The 6,147-nt window shown below is 56.7% G+C and overlaps 1 protein-coding gene across 1 annotated transcript in view; it reads right to left on the reverse strand.

The window, feature by feature from the left end:
- haus1 (HAUS augmin-like complex, subunit 1) overlaps positions 1 to 2,178 on the reverse strand; it is a 50,094-nt gene extending 47,916 nt beyond the window's left edge. Inside the window, exon 1 of the mRNA XM_072575235.1 lies at positions 2,032 to 2,178. The gene's annotated coding sequence lies outside the window, so the exon portion shown is untranslated. The remainder of the gene's footprint in view (positions 1 to 2,031) is intronic.
- Between the last annotated feature and the right edge of the window lie 3,969 nt (positions 2,179 to 6,147).

The raw sequence follows: 6,147 nt of genomic DNA on the forward strand, positions 1-6,147 counted from the left end.
CATCTTTGATATCTTTGATGGATATATGAATAGGATGGGGTATGGGCCAAGTGCTGGCAAATGGGACTAGATTAATTTAGGATATCTGGTTAGCATGGATGAGTTGGACCAAAGTGTTTGTCTCCATGACTCTAATAATAATTCAAATGATTAGCATAGATACTGGAAACAATCAAGAAAATTCTCAAATTTTTAAAACTTTCAAAAGAAAGAAAATGTACTTTCTCTTTGAAAACATACTGGGGGGGGGGGGGGGAGAAGAGACAGAGAGGGGGAAAGAGACAGAGAGGGGGAAAAAGACAGAGAGGGGGAAAAAGACAGAGAGGGGGTGTGCAGGGGGGGGGGGGAGGGGGTGTGCAGGGGGGGGAGGGGGTGTGCAGGGGGGGGGGGGAGGGGGTGTGCAGGGGGGGGAGGGGGTGTGCAGGGGGGGGGGGAGGGGGTGTGCAGGGGGGGGGGGGGAGGGGGTGTGCAGGGGGGGGGGGGGAGGGGGTGTTGCAGGGGGGGGGGGGGAGAGGGGGGGGGGGAGGGGGGGGGGGGGGGAGAGGGGGGGGGGAGGGGGTGTGCAGGGGGGGGGGGGGGAGGGGGGGAGAGGGGGGGAGGGGGGGGGAGGGGGTGTGCAGGGGGGGGGGGGAGGGGGGGGGGGGAGGGGGGGGGGAGGGGGGGGGGGGGAGGGGGGGAGGGGGAGAGGGGGGGGGGAGGGGGGGGAGAGGGGGTGTGCAGGGGGGGGGGGGGGAGGGGGGGGGAGGGGGGAGGGGGAGGGGGGGGGGGTGTGCAGGGGGGGGGGGGGGAGGGGGGGGGGGAGGGGGGGAGGGGGGGGGGGGGGGGGAGGGGGAGGGGGGGGAGGGGGAGGGGAGGGGAGGGGGAGGGGGGGGAGGGGGGAGGGGGAGGGGGAGGGGGGGAGGGGGGAGGGGGAGGGGGGAGGGGGAGGGGGGAGGGGGAGGGGAGAGGGGGAGGGGGAGGGGGAGGGGGAGGGGAGGGGGGGGGGGGAGGGGGGAGGGGGAGGGGGGAGGGGGAGGGGGAGGGGGGAGGGGGGGGGGAGGGGGGGGGAGGGGGGGGGGGGAGGGGGGGGGAGGGGGGGAGGGGGAGGGGGGGGGAGGGGGGAGGAGGGGGGAGGGGGGGGGAGGAGGGGGGAGGGGGGGGGAGGGGGGGGGAGGGGGGGGGAGGGGGGGAGGGGGGGAGGGGGGTGTGCAGGGGGGGGAGGGGGGGGGAGGAGGGGGGGGGGAGGAGGGGGGGGGGAGGGGGAGGGGGGGGGGGGAGGGGGGGGGGGGGGGGAGGGGGGGGGGAGGGGGGGGGGGAGGGGGGGGGGAGGGGGGAGGGGGGGGGGAGGGGGTGTGCAGGGGGGGGGGAGGGGGTGTGCAGGGGGGGGGAGGGGGGTGTGCAGGGGGGGGGGGAGTGCGGGGAGGGGGTGTGCAGGGGGGGGGGAGAGGGGGTGTGCGGGGGGGGGGGAGAGGGGGTGTGCGGGGGGGGGGGGAGAGGGGGGTGTGCGGGGGGGGGGGGGAGAGGGGGTGTGCGGGGGGGGGGGGGTTGTTGGGGTGGGGCAGGGGGGTAAGGGGGGGTGGGTGCGGGGGGACGGAGAGGGGGGGGGTGCGGGGGGACGGGAGAGGGGGGGGTGCGGGGGGACGGGAGAGGGGGGGGTGCGGGGGGACGGGGGGGGGGGGTGGTGCGGGGGGGACGGGGGGGGGGGTGGTGCGGGGGGACGGGAGGGGGGGTGCGGGGGGGTAAGAGGTAAGAATGGGTGTGTGAGAGAGCGGGGGTGGGAAGAGAAGAACGGTGGTTTTGGGAGAGGAATGGGATGGGAGGGAGGATTCTGATAGGAGGCGGTCAGGACTAGTGGTGGACGGACAACGACATCGTCCAATCACACTACACGGACCTCTCACGTACCACCAATCAGCTGGAGGTAGCGACCTCCGTTACCATGGGACGTGCGAGAAGGAAAATCTGTTGTAAAATGGTTCAAATCTAATTGGGAAGTCATTTTTTTTTGGAACCTAACATTAAGAGTTTGGCATGTAGTAAACAAAAAAGTACCTTCGCGGTTTTTGGAATCCATATTCAGACTGTTCTTTTTTTAAAACAATCACCGTCCGTTTAAAATTCAGCGGCGCGCGGCCTTTCCCGCCATCAGGTTTAGGTTCCGTTACCTTTGGACTGGACCGCGCACGCGCACTCACCTCCACGTGACTGACCCCGGGTAAAAAAGCAGTGCAAAGATTAAATATTTGTATGTTACTGTTGTGGAGGGAGTGCTTTTTTGTACATTTTTGACTGAAATAAAAATCGAAATGGATGAAAATCCAAGTTACTTTTAATGTTGCCGTCTTCCACTTACGTCAGGGTCACGCCCTTTGCCCCCACTTTTTGTTATATTATCCCCCCTGATCGCGGGCCTGCTGCAAAGTTTTCCCTAATGTTCTTTTGCGCTATTCCCTTACCCCATAAAATTCTACCTTTACCCCTCACAACATAAATTAAAACTACATCTCCAGTTCTTTCCAATTCTGATGATGATTCGTAGTGTTTTACAGCACAGGAAAAGGTTATTCAGCTCATTATTTCCTCGTCAGTCATCAAGCATTGATCTACTGTAGAACTACTTTTCAGCATTTGGCCCATAGGCTTGTATGCAATGTCACTTTGAGTGATTATTCCCGCCTATTCCCACCCTTCCAGCCAGTGAATTGAAATGCTCCACCCGCGGTAAAACAGTTCTTTCTTAGATCCCTTCTAAACCTCCTGCTCTTTACCTTAAATCGATACCTCCTGGTCATTGATCCCTGAGGGAAAAATTTTTCTGCATATCTATGTCCATCGCAACCTTGTTCACCCCCATCAGTACTCCACACCAACAACTGCCAATCTCCAAACACCATCCTACAATTCATCCGCTTTATCCTTAATCACAACGTCTTCACCAGACGCACGGAACAGCCATGGGGACCAAATTTGCACCCCAATATGCCAACATTCTTATGCACAGGTTTGAACAAGACTTCCTCTCTATGCAGGATCTCCAACTAACATTGTACACCAGGTACATTGACGACATTTTCTTCCTCTGGACCCATGGCGAGGAGTCACTGGTAAAACTACACAGTGACATCAACAAGTTTCATCCCATCATCAAACTCACCATGGACTACTCTTGACTACCTGTCTCATTCTTAGACACATCCGTTTCCATCAAGGATGGACACCTCAGCACCACACTTTACCGCAAACCCACAGACAACCTCACAGTGCTACACTTCTCCAGCTTCCACCCAAAACATATTAAAACCAGCCATCCCTATGGATAAGCCCTATGCATATACCGGATCTGCTCAGATGAGGAGGAACATGACGGACACCTGGAAGTACTCAGGGATGCCCTCACAAGAACAGGGGTACGATGCCGAACTCATTGACCGCTAGTTCCTACGTGCCACAGCAAGGAACCGTAATGACTTCCTCAGGAGACAGACACGTGCTGCAACTGACAGGGTACCCTTCGTTATTCAGTATTTCCCAGGAGCTGAAAAATTACGCCATGTTCTTTGTGACCGGCAACACATTATCAATGAGGATGAGCACCTCACCAAGACCTTCCCCACACCTCCACTACTTGCCTTTAAACAACCGCCAAACCTCAAACAGATCGTTGTTCGTAGCAAGCTGTCCAGCTCTCAGGATAACTCCATACAACCCTGTCACGGTAGGTGCTGAAAGACGTATCAGAGTATGGACATAGATACCACCATTACACGTGGGGACACCTCCCACCTTGTACATGGCAGGTACTCACGTGACTCAGCCAACGTTGTCTATCTTATACGTTGCAGGCAAGGATGCCCGGAGGCATGGTACATTGGGGAAACCGAGCAAAGGCTACGACAACGGATGAATGGGCACCGCACAACAATCAACAGACAGGAGGGTTCCCTCCCAGTTGGGGAACACTTCAGTGGTCCAGGACATTCAGCCTCGGACCTTCGGGTGACCATCCTCCAAGGTGGACTTCGGGACAGGCAGCAGAGAAAAGTGGCCGAGCAGAGGCTGATAGCTAAGTTCGGTACCCATAGGGAGGGCCTCAACCGGGACCTTGGGTTCATGTCACATTACAGGTGACCACCATTGGACTATACACACACACACAGGCACTCCAATATACACGGACACAGAAACACACGGACACATATACACACAGACACTCACACACACCCTTACAGACACATACTCACACATGCACCCCCCTACAGATTTAAGACTCTCTGCACTCACTACACACACACATACACTTTCTCACACTCACAACCCCCAACCCAGACAGACACACACATACACACAGACAGACAAAGACCCACATGCACACACATATTTTGTGGGGTAAATTTGTACTTTCAGGGTTACATTGTACTTTGCTGAAAAACTGCATGCATTCATGTCAAACTCTGAGATCAAAAACTGCATGAATTTATGTAAAACTCCGGTATCTCACATTTTAGATTAGAATCAATCTAAACATCATGGCATAGACAGAGAACACAGGGGTAAAAACAATGACTGCAGATGCTGGACACCAGATTCTGGATCAGTGGTGCTGGAAGAGCACAGCAATTCAGGCAGCATCTGAGGAGCAATAAAATCGACGTTTTGGGCAAAAGCCTCGTTGATCTTCCGTAATTACACCGGCACCACTCCCCACCTCTTCCTCCACTACATTGATGACTGCATTGGCGCCACCTCGTGCTCCCGCGAGGAGATTGAGCAATTCATCCTCCCGTGGGCAGCACAATGGTTAGCACTACTGCCTCACAGCGCCGGAGACCCAGGTTCAATTCCCGACTCAGGCGACTGACTATGTGGAGTTTGTACGTTCTCCCCGTGTCTGTGTGGGTTTCCTCCGGGTGCTTCGGTTTCCTCCCACAATCCAAAGATGTGCAGGTCAGGTGAATTGGCCATGCTAAATTGCCCATAGTGTTAGGTAAGGGTTAAATGTAGGGGTATGGGTGGGTTGCACTTCAGCGGGTCGGTGTGGACTTGTTGGGCCGAAGGGTCTGTTTCCACACTGTAATGTAATCTTCATCAACTTCAACACATTCCACCCTGACCTTAAACTTACCTGGACAATCTCTGATAACTCCCTCCCCTTCCTGGACCTCTTCATCTCCATTAATGACGACTGACTTGACATTGACATTTTTTACAAACCCACAGACTCCCACAGCTACCTGGATTACCTCTTCCCACCCTACCTCTTGCAAAAATGCCATCCTATATTCCCAATTCCTCCGCCTCTGCCGTATCTGCTCCCAGGAGGACCAGTTCCACCACAGAACACACCAGATGGCCTCCTTCTTTAGAGATCGCAATTTCCCTTCCCACATGGTTAAAGATGCCCTCCAACGCATCTCATCCACATCCCGCACCTCGCCCTCAGACCCTACCCCTCCAACCGTAACAAGGACAGAATCCCCCTGGTGCTCACCTTCACCCCTACCAACCTTCGCATAAACCAAATCATCCGCCGACATTTCCGCCACCTCCAAAAAGACTCCACCACCAGGGATATATTTCCCTCCCCACCCCATTCCGCCTTCCGCAAAGACCGTTCCCTCAGTGACTACCTGGTCAGGTCCATGCCCCCCTACAACCCACCCTCCCATCCTGGCACCTTCCCCTGCCACCGCAGGAATTGCAAAACCTGCGCCCACACCTCCTCCCTCACCTCCAAGGCCCTAAAGGAGCCTTCTACATCTATCAAAGTTTTACCTGCACATCCACCAATATCATTTATTGTATCCGTTGCTCCCGATGCAGTCTCCTCTACATTGGGGAGACTGGACGCCTCCTCGCAGAGCGCTTTAGGGAACATCTCCGGGACACCCATACCAATCAACCACATTGCCCTGTGGCCCAACATTTCAACTCCCCCTCCTACTCTGCCGAGGACATGGAGGTCCTGGGCCTCCTTCACCACCGCTCCCTCACCACCAGACCCCTGGAGGAAGAACGTCTCACTTTCCGCCTCGGAACACATCAACCCCAGGGCATCAATGTGGACTTCAACAGTTTCCTCATTTCCCCTCTAGCTCAGCACTGTCCCCATGACTTGTCCTACCTGCCTATCTTCTTTTCCACCTATCCACTCCACCCTCCTCCTTGATC

The sequence above is a fragment of the Chiloscyllium punctatum genome, chromosome 1, assembly GCF_047496795.1.
Source record: "Chiloscyllium punctatum isolate Juve2018m chromosome 1, sChiPun1.3, whole genome shotgun sequence".
Classification (NCBI taxonomy): Eukaryota; Metazoa; Chordata; class Chondrichthyes; order Orectolobiformes; family Hemiscylliidae; genus Chiloscyllium; species Chiloscyllium punctatum.